At 40.0% G+C, this 19,066-nt stretch overlaps 1 protein-coding gene across 4 annotated transcripts in view; it reads left to right on the top strand.

Annotated features, from left to right (window-relative positions):
* The window catches only part of KIAA1958 (KIAA1958 ortholog), a 140,009-nt gene that overhangs the window by 33,596 nt on the left and 87,347 nt on the right, over positions 1-19,066 (top strand). The window contains exon 1 of one of the 4 annotated variants that reach the window (XM_045563616.1): positions 4,757-5,031. The exons of the other annotated variants lie outside the window; for them this stretch is intronic. The gene's annotated coding sequence lies outside the window, so the exon portion shown is untranslated. Of the gene's footprint in view, positions 1-4,756; positions 5,032-19,066 lie in introns of those variants that run through there. 4 annotated transcript variants of the gene reach the window in all.

Below are 19,066 nucleotides of genomic sequence, written 5' to 3'. Positions count from 1 at the left end.
CATATGTAAACATATGTGTACATACATAGATGGATAGATAAAGCAAATATGGCCAAATGTTAACAATTGTTAACTCTATGTGGAGATTATATGGGTCAACCCCCACAGACTAGTCAACTAGTCTGTCAACTTTTATCTATGTTTGATAATAATGAAAAATAGGGGGGAAAGCCCCACTATAATGTTTTCTGTGATCACATTATTGTAATATTAAAAAATATTTACATATTTAAAATTTTTAACCATACTTAAACAGAAAAATGGCTTAAACATTTTAAAATTATGGAATTATTTTTCTAGTCCTTTTCATTTTTGTTTAAATTAAATCTCTAGGCTGTTTGGGATTTTATAGTCTATGTTTATTAATTCTGATTTTTTTAAATCCATTACTCTTTTTCTAGGTAGACAGTCATATCATCTGGAAATAATGCTGCTTTTGTTATTCTTTTCCAAAGGCTAGAACATATAGAACAATTCTGAATGATGATGAGAATAGACATTCTTATTTAAATTTTTAATGGCAATCTCTTATTTCAGTTTCAGAGTTTTATGGTTTTTTTAGACAGAGTCTTGCTCCATCCCCCTGGCTAGAGGACAGTGATGTCATCATAGCTCACTACAGCCTCAAAACTTCTGGGCTCAAGTGATCCTCCTTGCCTCAGTCTCCCAAGTAGCTGGGACTACAGGATTATTTATGCCACTGTGCCTGGCTTATTTTTCTATTTTTAGTAGAAATGGGTCTCGCTCTTGCTCAGAGCTGGTCTCAAACTCCTGACCTCAAGCATTCTTCCTGCCTCGGCCTCCCAGAATGCTAGGATTACAGGCATAAGCCACTGCACCCAGCCCAAAGTTTTATGCTTTTTGATAAATATTATTTATTGGGTTAAAGATGTCTTCTTCTAACATTAAAATAGTTAAGTGAAACAGAGCAGCCAAATCAAATACTTAAATGAAAAAAAAAATCTGATGAAAAACAATCCTAAAAAGTAGAGCAAAAATGGTATTTGAAGGTAGAGAGTGATAATCACTGATGAGACTGCCAGAAGTTCTTACATTCGGGCAAAGAAAACTGTTAGTCCTAGATTTATCCCAAATCAGTGTGTTAGAAAAACAGATGTTACAGAGGCTGGGAGATGTGAGAGATGCTGGGATACCACAGGCACTTGCCTACCCGAGTTTCACTGGGTAAATCCTTGGGCATCATGATGTATGCTTAGAGGTAAAAGCCTTTCCACAAGGAAGTATGCCAATTTACTAAAAATAAGCAAATATATTTTTCTTAGCACTGCTTTAAGGAATGTTCATTTTGCAAAGGTTAAAATTCCTGGATGGATTAGTTGCTTTGCGAGTATACTCTTCTGGAATGAATATGAGTGTATTCTTATGAATAAATTCTTAACAAATCTATTGATAGTCATCAAATTTTAAACTGAATTCAAAATTTCCCAATATGATCAACAGTATAGGCCATGAATATGAATATATGCTGATGAAAATATGAATATATTATTAATGAATATATTGATCTTCATTAACTTTTAAACCAGGTTCAAAAATGTCCCAATATGGTCAAGAACATAGCTCATGAATATGAATATAAACCTATGAAAATGTTCATGAATATATTCATGTTCATTAATTTTAAACTGTATTAAAAAGTTTTCCCAATAGAGCAAAGAAGAATATATTCATGAATATATTCATAAGGAGGATATATTCATGAATATAATTATTATAAAGAATATATTCACATTTATTGAATATATTCAAGAGGAATATATTCATGAGAAGACTAAAGCACTCTACAACTCTTCGCTTTTTACAAATTTAATAGTTCTTAAAATGCTGCTGTGAAGGAAAGTGAAAATTAGTCTACTAAAATTTCACTGAAAACTCCAAAAAGTAAAAAACTATAAATTTGACATATTCAGCAAATTGATCTATTTATGAATTGGCCCCTAGTGAGTAATTCTTAGCAAATTGATTTAGAACCCTCTCTCTGAGCATGAAATGAACCATTATTTATTACAGCATGTGCTCTGGGAAAACCAAGGCAGAAAAGAGGGGGATATTGAAAACAGCTGGGCTAGTCCAAGGACGCAGAAAAGACTGGTTAATAGCACTAATGCTATAATGGTACCTGTTAGAAGGGAAGCCTTTAAGCCACTACAGTGAGTGTGCCCAGACATTTTTATTTCAAGTTCCTGTTCATTCTAAGTGTTGGATTCACATTCACAAGACTATATAGTTTAGGGAAGATAGGTGTCTGGAGTTAGATTATCTGCATTTGAAACCAGGCTCCATTTATTGGCCCTGTACCTTGAATCTTTTAAATTTTTTTTAATTGAGGTATTATTTACATGTAGTAAAATGTTCAAGTGTTAAAAGTGCTTAGATTGATAAATTTTTACTATGTATGCACCCTTATGAACACTACCAAGATCAAATGTGGAATACATCCATCACTCCAGAAAGTTTCCTTGTGCCCCATCCTAGACCATTCTCACTCACCCTGTACAAGTGATGACTGTTCTGACTCCTGTCCTCATAGATTGTTTTGCCTATTCTCGAAATTCATATACATGGAATATACAATGTGTATTCTACTGTGCCTGGCTTCTTTCACTGAATGTAGTATTTCTGAAGTTCATTTGTTGTAGTTGTATTAGTAATATGTTCTTTTTTTTATTGTTGTCCATTGTATGAATATAAACAAATTTTTAATCCATTCTCCTGGTTTTGGGTTGTTTCCAGTATTTTGGGCTATTAGGAATGACTGTTTACATTCTTCTGCTTTTTGTGAATGCATATACTAATTTCTCAAACTTTTTTGATGAAAGAATTATCAGTTATTGTGTATTAAATACCTACTGGGTATTAAACAGCACACCTCTGCTTTGAGACAAATATGCTAAAAAGAAATTTTAGCAACAAAATACAAGATAATTAAATATGACTATGACTAAGAGAGCTGTCATCCAAAATATGTTAATAGATTTTAGTTTAGATATGGAACGGAGAAGTTGGAACGGAGTCAGTTCAGAATGGGCTTTGCAGGCCATTCAGGAATCTGCTTCTTTTCTTCTTAGTAAAGTGCCAGGTACTATATTAGGCTCTTAGCAAACCTTCCCATTTAACATGTATAGCAACATTGAGAGGTGGGTGCCAGTTATATCAGATTGCAAACACAAGTAGGGTGCATCTAGGAGGCATATCTCTTTCTTTTGCTATAGGATAATTTAATATATTTTCAAACTTGGAAGTGATGATTCTCTGCAGTTTACTATTTTGTTGATTTGGTGGTATTTGGGGGCCGAGCAGTTTAGTTACCATCTGCAAAATGGGGAGAGTTTAATTTTACTCAAAATAGAGGAAAATTGGGAAGTTACATGGCTTGCTTTGTGAGTTTCTCACTCCATCTTGGTGTTTTGGTAGTGTAGAAAGAAATCCTGAGGCTTCAGACAGTTTGCTACCCAGAGATGGCATCATAAATCAAGCATTCTTCATGACCTGTGTCCATCTTGGGCCAGTTGAAGCTCTGAGCAGCCTGAACAGTACTCATCCAGAGAATTCCTGCCAGCAACAACCCAAACTTCTCAGCCCATTTACTAAAAAAAAAAAAAAACAAAAAAAAAACAGAACATTATAGGCACAGCTTTTGGAAAAACCAAAGGTCCAAGTATTATTACAATCTCTTAACATATTATGGGTACTCAGAAATAACCATCAACTTCACATATACATCTGAGTAAAAAACTAACCGTTAAATGTAAGTGGATGGTGAGTGGGTTAGATCTTGTAAACATCTTGGTTATATGGTATTTTGTGTGCAATACTAATTTTCTGATGTTTGACTAAGAATTCTATAAAGTGCTTTAACTCCTTCATTAGCTTTACCACTAAACTGGGAGCTTCTTGAGCTTCTTAATACCTATATATGATTTATTTTTATTGTACTATATCATCTAGCACAATTTGTTGTACATAGAAGATGCTTAATATTTATTTTTTAATGTATGAAATATCTGTCATGGAAATAGCTTGTTATAAATGATTATCAGAGATTTGAGCTGAAATACTAAGTCATTGGAACATGGATTTTCCTATAATAATTTTTATTTTCTCAGGATTTATGTTGCCATTTTGCCCATTAACTAAAGGATGTGGATGTCAAGCCTTGTCTCTTCTCTGTGACCTTCTTTATTATAAAATAGAAGGAAAGTGTTTAGTGACCTGAAAAGTTTTAAAAATTTTCTGTACTGTTAGACTGGAAGTGAATGTCAGATCTGAGAGGGCCCTGAGAGACCACTATTCAACTCCTTTCTTTTGCTGCTGAAGAACTCGGAGTTCTCATTACTTCCACACTATAACTCATGCCATGCTGTTTTGTAATTGCTTGTTTAATTCTAGGCATTTCTAGCTGGACTTTAAACTCGGTGGGAATAGGGACCACATCTGTCTTATTTAATGCTGTATTTCTGGCACTGAGCACAGTGCTTGGAAGAGAATAGGTGTTTGGTTAATGGTTCAGTTATGAATAAATAAATAAAAATTGGTAAAGGGATTCACTCAAAGTCACATGGCTATTTAGTGTGCAGCCCACAGTTGTTGAATCCCAGTTTCGCACACTAAAAGCTGGAGTGTTATAATCTACTCCACCATTCTAAAGAGTCAAGGTCAGTGGAAATGATTAATTTTCTTAAGTGCATGTCAAACTGTGCCACTTATACGTTTCTACATGTTGGCTTTCAATATACAGAGGACTGCTATACAAGAAAGCAGCTGGCCAAGGAAACACTAGAGGATGTGCCGCCCTCATTTTTGCCTGGAGTTCTTTTCAAGAGAGATGTTTCCACTTTTAAAAGCAGTGAAACTTCAAGTCTTTGGAAAAGAAATTTTACCCAGTTGTAGTCTAATTTTTAATCTTATTTTTTAAGTTTAATATTTCTGAAATTGTTGGAGTACCCCAGCAATCAAAAACTCTGCTTCGGGTTCAGTTCATTAACGTGAAGGACTCTGACTCTTGAAGAGGTACGTATAAAACCTCAAGGACTCTTGGTACTGGACATTTGTGAATTCAGATAGTATCTCCCAGAGTCATCCATGATCCTTTCAGCTTCATTCTTAGTTTTTTAGTCTATGGTTGTAGTGTGACCCTGTGGACATTGGTGTGTTTTACTGCAGGTTCCCAATACTACCTATATTCACCTTTTGATTGCTTCACTTATGCATGAGCTTAGGTATTTAACGTGAAATCAGAATTTAAACAATAATAAGAGAGAATGGGGAAAAGAATGAAAAGACTGGAAAGGAATAAACTGAAGTCAGGGTGTAGCTTTTCTTATTATATGTTCTATTAAAATGTGTATATTTTGTACTTTATATGAAATGATATGTTCATATTTGATATTTGTTACTTATTTAGACAGCAGAAAAATATATGGAAATGGAAATGTTCTCATCCGTTTGAAACATGTCACTTTTAACACTTAGGATTTGTGCTGTTATGTGCCAGGAGGGAGCTTTTCTACTTATAGAGCATCATGGAGATGAATTGGAAGGGTGGGCTTCCATCTGGGTAACACTTTTGTCATTATTTTCTGCTTGTTTTCTTTTTAGGTCCCGTATTCCTGAAAGATTTGTCTTAGCATTTAACATTTTTAGAGAAATGTTTCATTCATGATATACAGGTTTTTTACTTGTGAATTGTGAGGAATAATGGCTGTAGTCCTTAGAACTTGGCTTTTATTGATTTGGGTATTGTTGATATACTGAATATGCTAAGCCTTCTTAACTCTCCTGATCTTAACTGAAGATACTTTAGAGCACCAAGTAGTAGAGTATACTTGAGTTAGCCAAAATTATACTTATTTTGAGGCTGGCAAATTTGTATAGTATCGATGACCTAGAAAGGAATACTGTTTGAATTGAGCAAACATTGTGATCGTTGGATATTGTGTGTTCCTGCTATACTGAATTTTGTGTTTCTCAGAGTTGCATGCCCTTTCTTGCCTAGAATACTCTCACTCTTTCTGCCCTTGTGTAATTTAATCATTGTTACCCTTCTGCTCTGAACTCATCTGTCCTTTCTCTAGAAAGCTTTCCTTGACTCTTTGGTGCGTAGGTTAGCTACCCCTGCTCTGTGCTCCTCGCCAGCCTGCACTTCCCCTTCATAACCCACATCGTTATTATTACTTGTTTAGATTTTGTGCTCCTAGATTGTGAGCTGTGTGAGGACAGGGAATATATCTTTTAGTGTAACATTGAATCTTCAGTGCCTTAGAATAGTGTTTGCTACATAGTAGTCTTAATAAATACTTTTGAAATGAATTAATTATTTTGTTATCTTTTTTTCCCCAAATGTTTTACAGTGTTGTTAATGGCTGGATTATGTCCCCCTCCCTCTAAATTCACATGTTAAGCTCCTAACCCTCTGAATGTATTAATAATTGTGTTGTATTTGGAAATAAGTTCTTTAAAGAGGTAATTAGTTAAAATGAGGTCTTTAGGTTGGGCCCTAATCCTTTATGACTGGTATCCTTATAATATCCTTATAAAAAGAAAATTTAGACACAGACATGTGCACGCACAGAGTGAAGACCATGTGAAAACACTAGAAGAAGACAGCTATCGAGGAACTAAGGGGAGAAGGCTTAGAAAAACCCAGCCCTGCTGACACCTTGATCTCAGACCTTTAGCACCCAGAATTGTGAGAAAGTAACTTTCTGTTGTTTGAGGCACCCAGTCTGTGGTATTGTTATAGCAACCCTAGCAGATTAATATAAGCATAATATCAAATATCTGGATGGCCAGATTTATATAGTGTTTTATTTTCAGAGATGTCAAGAAGAGATTTCATTCAAGAGGGTAATTAAATATACTTTTTTATATTGCTTGAGAAACATAAATTCATTAATGGTATTGTAGAAAGGACTGTAACAAATGTCATCTGTTTCCATCTCCTCATTTCTCTTTCCCAGTAAAGTTCAGGCTATTTAGCTTGGTCTTTATAACTTTCCATGCTATTCCAACCTATTTTTCTTAACTCTTATCTTGCTACTTCCCTCAACCTACTCTATTTTCAAGTAAATGAAAGTGTTTGGTGTTCTCTATACATCCTGAACTTCCCACCTTCTTCCCTTCACTTATCGTTTTCTTTATCAGCTTCCCACTGTACTCTACATAGCCTAATCATATCCTCTTTGTCAGTCTACAAGTATCTGCTGAGGCCTCATTATACGTTGGAAACTGGTCTAGGAACTGAAAGTGTAGTGATTATTGAAAGTGTAGTGATTATTATTAGTAGGGTGACATAGGGTCCCAGGGGAGAAAATCATGGAGGCACTTAACTAAGCCTTGGGTGAGGAGAGAGGAAGAGCTACAGAAGTGACTCTAAATCAGTGGTTCTCAAATGGGGATGGGGTAGGGTAGCATTTGACAATGGAGACATTTTTGGTTGTCACAACTTGGAGGTGGGTATGTACTAATGGCATCTGGTGAGTAAGGATGCTGAACAACATAGTGCAGTGCACAGGACGGTCTCCCACAACAAAGAATGATCTGGCTCAGAATGTTGGTAGTTCTGAGAGTGAGAAACCCTTCTAAACCAAGTTGTAAAGATTGAGTAAAAGGGTCTTTATTCAGGCAAAAATGGCAGCATTTGCAAAAATCTGGAGTTGAGATACCATAGTTTGGCAAACTGGATTTAGTTTAATGCAGCTGGAGCTCAGTGTTTGCATTGAAAGGAATTAGGCTTGAGTGGTAAGTCTGGCAGGGCCCCGATTCAGGTGCCTCAGAAGCCATCTTGATAAATTGGGATGTCTTCTCCTTGGCTATTTGGAGCCTTTGGTGGAGAATGTTACTGTAGGCAGAACCTAAATCCACACTAATGTACATCTGTTGACTCTAGTACATCGTACCTAGTAGCTACCCTGAGTTCAACAGCAGACATCCATGGTAAAGCACGGTGTCTAAGAACAACTATTATAGCAAATCTGAACTCCCGGTTACACATTTTTTAAGGATCATTGATGAGGCTGTGTAAAGGGGGTCCTTGTTAGCTGAGGATAACTGGTACTGAAAGGGCATTTAAAGTGAACCCACTTAAAGCAGAGCTAAAAATTTTATCATAGATAGTGAGGGAACTTGATTGGGGCTTTGTGTTTGGCTCCCCAGGATCACCCCAGGCTCAGTGATTCACTAAGAAGGACTCACAGAACTCAGAAAACTGTTATACTGGCTGTTATTGTTTATTACAGTGAAAGAATACAGATTAAAATCTGCAAAGGGAAAAGGCAGATGGGTGCAGTCCAGGAGAAAGCAGGTATAATATTCCTGCTTTCTCTACTAAGAGAAGTATGCCCACTTAGTAGAGTCACAGCAGGAGTAATTCTCCCAGCAACAATGTGTGACAAAAAGTATTGCCAATCAGGGAAGCTTACCTAAGCCTTGAGTTTTATTTGTCAGTCACATAAACATGCAGCACCTGTGCAGCTGACCTAAGCTTAGCTACTCGGTCTCCATCTCCTCAGTGGCCAGACTGATACAGCGTGGCTCAAGGCCACAGGTATACAAAAATACTCCTGTCAGGCAAGACATTCCATGAACTCGGAGGTTATCTCCCAGGAGCCTGTCATAGGCCAGTTCTCCTTTCTTGGAATGTACAGGTTTTGAGCAACCCTAGCCTGCTGAATTAACTCTTTACAACATGAGCTTTTTTTTTTTTTTTTTAATTTGAGTTAAGGGAGTTACATTTTATTTCTGCTTTACTATGAGTTACATTTTATTTCTGCTTTACTATGAGTTTTTAAAAATTATGTAAAATATATACAAGTATAACCTAAAGGTTAATCATTTAAACGATTTTTAAGTGTAGAGTTCAGTAGCGTTAAGTACATTCACATTGTTTTGCAACCACTACCATCATCCATCTCCAGAACTTTTTCATCATCCTCAGACTGAAAATTTAATGTACCTATTAAAAAATAACTTCCCCAGGTAACTACTATTCTACTTTCTGTCTCTTTGAATTTGACTATCCCAGGTACCTTATATAAGTGGAATCATATGGTATTTATCTTTTCTGGCTTATTACATTAGCATAATGTCTTTAAGTTTCATCCATGTTGTAGCATGTATCAGAATCTTATTTCTTTTTAGATATTGATACTGCACAGGCTTTAATTTGGAAAAATAAACTGAAACTTGTGAAAAGTTTTTTTTTAATTTAATATTTAACAAAATTTATGTAATCAAAACTGTACTAATCCTTAGAATGAGCAAGAAGTGACTTGAGTGCTCATTTTGGGTGCATATTTTTTCTGACAAAATTACATAAGAACATAATGCAGTATTCTTTACCAATTACATTTTCCTCAGCTAGGTCAGGAAGAGAGGGATGTTTTGCAGAAATATTCTTCTGCTGCTTCAGTTTTTCCCAAGGCCCTCTCTTAGTTCTTGGAGAGTTAATACGTTCTCTTTTGAAGTACCTATTGTATCATTCTTGAGAATTCTCCACGATTGCTCCCTGTTCTAATTGCATCTGGTCTAGCTCTGCCAGACATTCATTGTTAAAATGGCTTTGCATATGATTAAAGCAGTTCTCTAGCATTTTTCAGTGACTTGTCCAAATCCTGCATCTTTGGCAGTTTGTAGTTTCAGTTTATATTCATCCTGCTTTATAGTCTGACATTTGCAGCATCTGAAAATCAGAGTGACAAACGGTCTTGCAGAAGCAGACACTAAGGGGGGAGTTTGAGTGGGGACTGGTCAACTTATTGATGAATATTTTTGTGTGTGACAGCTTTTGCTTCTCTCCACAGTCTCATGATTAAGGGGTCATGGTTAATGAGCATCTGGATAGTGAAGATCCTTATACTTTATTTGTGGGACTAGTGAGTGTTTGCTCAACAATCTGTTGGAGAATTTAGTTCACTCACTCATTCAGGGCCCAAAGTGACTAAATATTCCTCATAGAAATCTCTGGAACGTGCTTCTTTAAATTGTCATACTTTAAACTCTCAGAAGTTTGGCAGACTGACAAAGGATTAAGGATCTTTGATTTTAAGCCTTCACAGTTCTCATTTCTAATGCCGAGTCAGCTTACACTGTGTTCAAAGTAATCCACCCTAGTGTTCTCAGGCCTAACGTGTTAAATATAAATAGAAAAATAGACTGCCAGTTTGTGGGAACCAGGCCTGTGTCAGGTAGGTTCGTTATAAGAGGTTTAAAAATCAGAAATGGGTGGATTTTTTCCTCACACCCTCATGAAATAGTGATGTTTAATGTTCAAATATGTTGTAACATGGAGGTGATTACCAAGAAATCATCAATATTGGTCAATTTGGGGTTACTAATTTAAAAACAGGGGAAATGTTCCTTCTTCCGTGTCTAGCACCTTAGTCAGGTTCTAGGGGGTGGAGGGGTGGAGCATTGGTTGCAGCTTGGAAGCAAGAGGGAGAAGGTGTACATCCTTAATATTCTTCTACAACTCTTAGGAGCTTCAGATTGGCATAGAGCTTATGTGTCATTCCTCTGGAGCAGGGCAGTGCATCACCCCTTTCTGATGGGGCAAAGGAGGGTGCCCTGAGCCTGGTGTGCACAAGGTGCTCAGGAACATTATCCGAGAGGTGGCACAGTTATTAGTAGCACCGACTCTGGGTTAGATCACTTTGCTTTCAATCCAAACTCCTTTATTTACTAGCTATGTGACAATGGACATGTTTCTTAAACTTTCTGACTCAGTTTTCTCATTTGTAAAATGTAGATAATAATAGTACCTCCTCATAAAGGTCAATGCTTAGAATACAGCTTGGAACACAGTAAGTGCTGTGTCAGTGTGTGCTGTTATCTTTCTTGTTAACTTCAATGCTCAGTGGAGCCTTCTCTGACATTTCTAAATAGGTTAGATCTATGCTTTATAAGATCTAATGGTACAACTCATCACAGTGTTGATAACAAGTACCATTTACTAGATTTATTTGGTTATTGGACTAATGATACTTTCTACATAATCAAGAGTAAGAATCCATGTTTGTTTTTGCTCACATTGTTCACAAGGCCTGGTAACTGTTCAAGAAATATTTATTGAATGAATAAATAAGTATTTTTACAGTTATAAAATAGCAATAAAATGTCATCTCACTTCTTCATTCAGATCTTTCAAGCAAAGATTTTAAAAAACAATGCTGTTATACCTGGGCAGAGGTAAGGAAATAGACTAGCATGTACTATACATGGGAGCAGTTTGTGGTGTATCCTGCCTTGAAGGCAATTTGACCAAAAGAACTAAAGAAGTTTCTCCTTTTGATTCTATGTCTAGGCATTTACAAAAATGACATAGAGGTATATAAAAAGGTTAATATAAAAAGATGTTCATTATAGCACTTATGTTAGTGAATAATTGGAATTGAGCTAAGCAAAATGTCCAGAGTAAATACTTGGTTAATTAAAGTATATTCATCTTTAAAAATCAAGTAAACCGTGATTCTCAAATGCAGATTCTCATATTAGCTGCAAACACTAGATTCCCAAGTCCAACCTTTTGACCAATGAATCAGAATCCCTAGGGTTGAGCTAAGAAATATGTCCTATATTTTCTAACAAGAACCCTAGGTGATTTCAGTACACAGCCTGATTTGGGAACCACTGCGCAGTGGCTCTCTAGTTGTGCATTGGCTCTCAGTCAGCTGAGCCAAAGGTTTTAAAACCAAATGAAATGCCAACTAAGAAAAAAAAAAAGGATTTAAAATCTGTGAGAATCCTAGAAAACAAGAAAGGAGGACTTCAAAAAGAAATCCTACGCACGCACACACGCGCACGCACACACACACACACACCCTGGAAGAAGGGAAGAAGGAATCAGATTCAGACTACCCAAAAAGCTAATTACTGCTGAGCACCTAACACAAGCCAAGGCAAAGTCTTTAACCTCTGTGAAAAATTAGAAGATATACTCATATATTCATGTACTTCTACTTAATTCACAGGCCTATATCTTCACCCTCCAATTTTGTTGTGAATTGGATATTATACAGCCCTCTTCACTTAGGCTTCTCCAGTGAACCAGATGAAGATTGTAGCAGGGTTTTTGAGTCAGCTTTCAGTAATGTCTAAATAATTGCAGTTAAAGATGGTGCATACTTGTTAAAGGATTTTTATCTAGTGAACATTCTAGTTGGATTGTTGGCCCCCTCCCTCTTTGAACTGTTGCTGTGCTTCATGCAGTCCTAAAGGGGCAGGCGTGCCATCTGCTCTTGTTAGGTTGGGCAGGAGGTGGTGGGGCAGGGGAAACGCACAGTGCTAAGTAGACAGTTGAGCCGACAGGTGACAGAACAGGTGAATAGACATAAATCGAAGAATCATGAGAACTCACTGAGTTTGTTCATTCAGTATTCATTCAGTATTTACTGAATGCCTTCTGTGTGTTAGGCTTTGTCAGAGGTGCTGAAGACACAGTGCTGGACAGTTTCTACTCTCTAGTAGTTTGCATTCAGTGCTTAGAGAAGGATCATAGAGCCAAGAAGATGTTGGGGACTGGCACACATCTGTCCATCCCCTGAGCAGTGTGTTTCTATAAAGATCCCCAAATCCTAAAAAATGTTTAGAAATCCAATTCTGGGATTCAGGCCTCAGCAGCCAGGAAGATGGTGATACCATTTACTAAGACATTAATTAGGGAAACATTAGGCTGTACATCTCTGCTAACCAGATTCACAGGGGTATATGAAAGCATCATCTTGTGAGAAGGTACCATGGGAAAAGCAGAGTACCAGGACCACTGATGAACCTGAATATCAAAAAGAGGGTGATGAGCCAATGACAGAAACTGAGAAGTAGCCATAGGAATGGAATGTGGGTCAACACTGAGAAATCTGTAAATGTGACTTATGACATGAAAAAGGAAAATGCCATGTTTATGGTTGACTAAATACTAGATAAAATTCGACATCTTTTCCAATTAAGAAAACATTTTTAATATAGTTAAGAAAGTTCATTAGGAACAAATATCTAATATCATACTTAATGTGCTATGGCAATACTGGACGCTTTGCCATAGAAGTTAGGAATTAGAAAACAATTTTGAAAAATAAGGATAATAAAGGATTTGCCTTCCTGAATATATAAAAACATACTCAGCTACAGGAATTTTAAATGATGTATTATTAATTGTAAAATAGATAAATAGATCAATGAATCAGAATATAAATTCTAGAAATACATGGGAGAGTAAGGAAATTTTTGTGCTTTACAAAGGGACCATAATAGTCAAAACCATATAAAATTTTTAATTCCTTTGCATTTCTCAGGAAAATGTTCTCTCTCCTCTTTTGGATATTTTCTAAAATGAATACCTTGGCCCCAAATTGGGAGGCTTAGTCCTATTACCAGTGTCCTGAAAGTCAAATCATCTTGATGTCTGTTAAGCCTATTTCAGTTTCTAAAATATTACATTTGATGAATAAAAATAGGTTAGTCATACTCCCAACATTGTCACTGACTCACCATCTCATCTGGAACAATTATACCACTTTCAGTACTCACCATCCCCATTCCTAAAAATAAGAGTCAGAATGGAGGGACTATTAAAATGACATACACAGTAGCTGCAAATCATGTTCCCTTGAGCAGATATTTCACAATGATAAGAAAGACCTGTCCTCCTTTCCTGAGAGCTAGTGAAGATACAGGTATTAATTTATATATTATATAACACTTTGTATGCAATAAGTAATATTAACTTACTACCACATTTAAAATGTTAATTTAAGGTTTATTCACTGTGCATAAAGAAAGTACATCTCTGTCTGAATGCTTCATCTTTTTCTACAAGCTTCAGAAGTATAGCAGTGATATAAACCAGAAGCTTTGTAAATCTTGTAATTTTGAAAACCAGCGGCCAGGGATGAGTTCTTGGAACTGAACCAGCCCTGCAAGTTCCTCTGCACAGAGATGTGAAGGACATGTTGGAGTCAAGGGTGACTTGCAGGATTTGGGCTTCAGCAGCTGAGGAGATGGTGATGCCATTTATTGAGATGTTAATTTGGATATTAATTGTCAGGGTAAGTGTCTGATAACCAGGTCCATGGGGGTGGAGGAGAGCATTATCTAGTGAGACTGTGAGACTATGAGAAGAAAACACACTGATAAACTCTAGTTTTAAAGATCAAAAAGAGGGTGATGAGCCCCAGGAAAGGGCACTGAGAATAGCAGAGCAGTGGATGTCAGTATTGTGGTAGCCCAGGAAAGAGCATTTCAAATAGGGCAGAACAATTCTGAGAGGCCAAGAGAAGAGGACTGAGGAGTGTCAGCTGGCGACCTTGGTCAGAGCAGTTTTCACATTGTTCTCTGAAATCTGAGATTAGCCTGCCTTTAGTTTACTTACCGAGGTGGGGCTGCATTTTCAGCATCTAGGACAGATTCTTTGTTATAAGATACTGCTACTCTCTTAAGTCTTGGAAAATTCCATCAGGAGAATGAGGCTATATAAATTTAAAGGTGGTTAAAAATATTAACATCACTCACTTAGTGACAGAATTTTCAGGTTTTCTATTTACTATACTTTGGGGTGCAAAGCATGAATCATCATGTCAAATCATGCCCATTGATGGGAAAACTGCTTTTAAATGTGATTGAATAATAATGCTAGTCAACACAGAAGGAACAATTTGAATGAATGGAATGCCATTGTAATTAATTTTAATCCTTTTCTGATAGTGTCTTCTAAAAACCTACTCAATGTAATCTGTAAATTTAAAAACATGAATAATGGGGAGAGTAAGAATTTTGAGGCATTTATGAGTATTTTAGATGCACTGATAGTTTTGAAGCATTTTTAAGACAATATCCTATCAAATTATTGACTAAGACTAAGGTGTTTGTTTTCTATGACAGTAGAAATCATATTAAAATTATTTTTAAAATTAATATTGTTGGCAAAGATATAACTAGGTTGCATGATATAAGTATATATTTCAAGTTAGGACTTAAACTGGATCAATTTGTCATCTTTGAGCAGCATTTCTTAGGAGGAAGTAGGTGAAATATGGTGGAATGGTCAGTGTCGCGCCGCACTCGCCTGCAAGGACGACGCAACAAACTGGAGTTCTTCCAACAGCAGTTTAATGAGGCATCTAGTCTAGTTACATGGCGAGAGACCCTGAACAGGAAGGACAGTGGGCTTATATACCATTGCAGGTAGTCGTGGTGGGAAGTGATTGGTAGAGGGCCCTGACAAGGCTCCCAGCAATGATTCTATTGGCTATGTGCTCACCCGTAATCAGAGACCGCTCCCAACAGCTCCCCCTTTTGTTTTGCAACACAAGCTTTGGGGACTCCAACCTCAAGGTCCGGATCCAGGGGGTGGAGTCCCTGAAGCAGGTGCAAAGGCCACCGTCTCCCGTGCAATGAGCAGAGACTCTGGGAGGTGCAACGGCTGGTAAGGGGGTGACACGCCACAATCTGGTGCAATGGGGAAACCCCTCAGAGTGCATGGGCCATGTCACGCTGTGCGAGAGGGGAAGCGGTCTTGACCTTCGGAGTGTAACATTTGTAGCCAGATGCCAGGGGATTGACCACACTCGAGGGCGGCTAGGGCTTGGGTAACCACCACTCGGTCCCTGCGGCGCTGTGCACGAACGCGCAGGAACCCCCAGATCACGAAACCTGCTCCCAGGATCCCCATGAACCCTAGGGACCCCAGGCCAGCCCAGTCCCGAAGTCCTCGGACTATTGACTGAAATGTAGGAAAGAGACCATTGGTCACTGTCAAGTCCAGGCGTGTGGAGTTAATGTGGGTGATCTCCAATTGCAACTGCCGGGTCAAGGCGGTAAATTAACTAGACCAGTGTCCTGTCAACATAGCAGATAATTGACGAGACTTGTTGGCCGCATTATCAAACGGTACCACGGTAATGCATAGTCCTGTGAAACGCCATTCGCAGCCCAGCTGTGCCAGCTGCCATAAGGCATCTATTTGCTCCTGGACCAAGTCCACACGTTGGTTCAGTATCATGATACCACCCTTCAGATGCGCGTTGACGGCGGATTGTGTGTCCAGAGCTGTAGCCACAGATGCCGATAGGTTGTTCAGCGTCTGTGCTGTCTGAACAGAGCCTACCGCTGCAGCCGTAGCGGCTGCCAGTGCGGCAGTCACTCCCAATGTGGAAATTACAGCTGCAGTAACGCCAAAATCTCTTCGCTGTCGGAGAAGGGTCAAGAAGCTAGGAGCCTCCACCGGCCAAGGAATATGCCGAGGCATACGGGCAACAATTGCCATGGACTGGCTGGAGGCATTCCAGCAACGGGCATAGGAGCAGTTTGCCGTGGAGCAATTGAGAACACCAGGACCAGAGGAAGTAGCAGTGATCCAGATAAAAGGGGGCCAGAGGCAAACAGGTGTGGAGGGGAAAGACAGATTACGCTGCTGAATAGCGTGGACCGACGTCTCAAATGTTGAGGAGGAGTTCCATGTAAGACTGGCAAGGCCCAAAGAGGCATTAGTAGTGAACAGCCGGGGGAAGATCTGGGCATCATGGGTCACCGGCATCGGTCTCGGGAACACCGACAGGATGGCCCAGCGCCGGTCCGTCGTCACCGATGCGGCCAGCAGCAGAAAGGTCAGGAGCAGCAGCATCCCCGGCAGCGGACGCCCCATCATCTGCATCCTCCACATCCGCCAACCGCTGCACTCGCCGCGTTAAGCGTGCCGGGACCCACACTGGATCAGGAGTGTCCTGCGGGAAAACACAGACAGCTCCCCTGGACCGGCTCACAACCGGATCCGGGCCTTTCCATTTGTTAAGCAGGACATCCTTCCACAAGACCTGCTCTGATAAAGGGGAACCGGGGTTGGCGTGGCGGTCCGCAGCAGAGCGCCCCTGATCATTCAGCAAAAGAAAATTTAAAGTGAACAAGGTGAGAGAGAGCACAGGCTTAGGGGTACGTAAGCCCAAAGGGCTCGTCCCCGTCTCCCCCTTTTGTTTTTTGAGATAGGCCTTTAAGGTGCCATGGGCACGCTCTATGATATCCTGGGCCTGGGGGTTGTAGGGAAGGCCTGTGCGGTGCTCCACGCCTAGGCGTGTGCAGAATTTACGAAAAGCTTGTGAGGTATAGGCAGGGCCATTGTCAGTTTTGATAACCTGAGGTTTACCCCAGGCAGCCCAAGCCTCTAAGCAGTGGGTGATGACATGACTTACCTTTTCACCTGTCAAGGGAGTGGCATGAATTATGCCAGAGCAGGTATCAACAGAAACATGGACATAAGAAAGAGTGCCAAAGGAGGAGTAATGAGTGACGTCCATTTGCCACAAGTGGAGTGGCCGAAGACCACGAGGATTGACACCTACATGAGGTGCTGGACGAAAAGGTGCACAGGCCGCGCATTGCAGCACAATATCGCATGCGGCTGCCCGCGAGAGGCCAAATTTGAGACGTAACGTCAGTGAAGGAGTATGGTATAGAGAATGAAACTGGCGAGCTGCCTCCAACGGAGAGCCAACCCAATAAGCGTGAGTGGCATGATCCGCCAGGGCATTGCCGCGCGCCATGGGGCCCGGCAAAAGGGAATGGGCCCGAATGTGCGTTATAAAAAATGGGGACCGGCGCGAATGGATGGCAGCACGGATAGCACAGAATAAGGAGAACACTGTGCTGCGAGAGTTAAGAGAACGGGCTGTTTCCAAGTGACGGACAGCCGGAACAACATAAGCAGAATCAGAGATTATATTAAGGGGCTCTGGCACGGTTCGGAGAACCAATTCAACGATAGCACATTCAACGTGCCGGGGAGAAGAGTAAGCGAAGCGGGCCGTAAACACCTGATCATTGATTACATAGCTACCGGTGCCTGTGGATGACCCGTCAGTATAAACAATGGTAGCCCCAATTAGAGGCTCAGGGGAAGTCAGATGAGGAAAGATAAGCTGATTGCGAAGTGCAAACTGAAGAAGGGGATGTTTAGGGTAATGGTTATCTATGTCTCCTGGGAAGATACAACAGAGTACTGCCCAAGAATCTAAGGAAGAGCAAAGGACTTGAGTCTGGGACTTGGTGTATGGGCAATGAATAACTGTAGGGTAAATACCGAAGTGGGAAAGGGACAACGAAAGCCCAGATAAGGCCAAATCCGCAACCTGCGTAGGATAATGTTCTATAGCACGACGCGGAGAAGCATGTGAATGAATCCACAGCAAAGGCCCGTCCTGCCAGAGTACTGCCGTGGGCGCCACGGGAGAGGGCAAGAGGCACAAGGAAAAGGGGCGGTCCGGTTGGATGCGGACCAACTGAGCTTGCTGAAGAGCTTCCTCGACCTTAGCGAGAGCCTGCCGAGCCTCAAAGGTGAACGAACGGGGGGACAGTATATCAGGGTCACCCTCCAATATTTGAAACAAGTCACTTCGGAAGTGTCCTTAGTGGCGAGGATGGCAGCCGCCAAGCCCGCATTGGTGGGAGGGCCTCCAATTTCTCTGCAAGCTTTTAACCATGCACTGAGGCCCTTTCCCTTCCAAGGGGCAATAGCATGGCGACACTCTCTCGTGCACTGCTCGAAAACCAACTGTTCCACTAATGGCATAGCCGAGTCGGCATCGCCGAAAATCCTTGCAGCGCATTCCACCATCCGAGCCACAAAGTCAGAAAACGGTTCTGTAGGGCCTTGGATGACCTTGGTTAAATTACCTGCAACTTCCCCGCGATTAGGCAGTTGTTGCCAGGCTCTTATAGCCAATTGATTAATCTGGCCATAGACCTGAATGGGAAAATTAAGCTGATTATTCTGCCAACGACCCTGTCCTAAGAGCATATCGGCATCCCAGGCAGGCTGGCCCTGCTGCGCATTCTGCCGAGCTTGATTAATACAGGCTTCTTGATATATGGATTTCCAATCTATATATTGCCCCATGGATAGACAGGCCCGCGCGGTACCAGCCCAATCACTGGGGGTCATGGCATGCGCACTTAGCCGTTCCAGTAGGCCACGGGTGTAAGCGGCATTGCACCCATAAGCCTTGACAGCTTCAGCCAAAGCTTTTAGTTGCTTGTAATCTAGGTGTTCGTGAAAGCGATGTTG

The sequence above is a fragment of the Lemur catta genome, chromosome 10, assembly GCF_020740605.2.
Source record: "Lemur catta isolate mLemCat1 chromosome 10, mLemCat1.pri, whole genome shotgun sequence".
NCBI classification, from domain to species: Eukaryota; Metazoa; Chordata; class Mammalia; order Primates; family Lemuridae; genus Lemur; species Lemur catta.
This window is presented reverse-complemented; position numbering and strand designations above follow the sequence as displayed.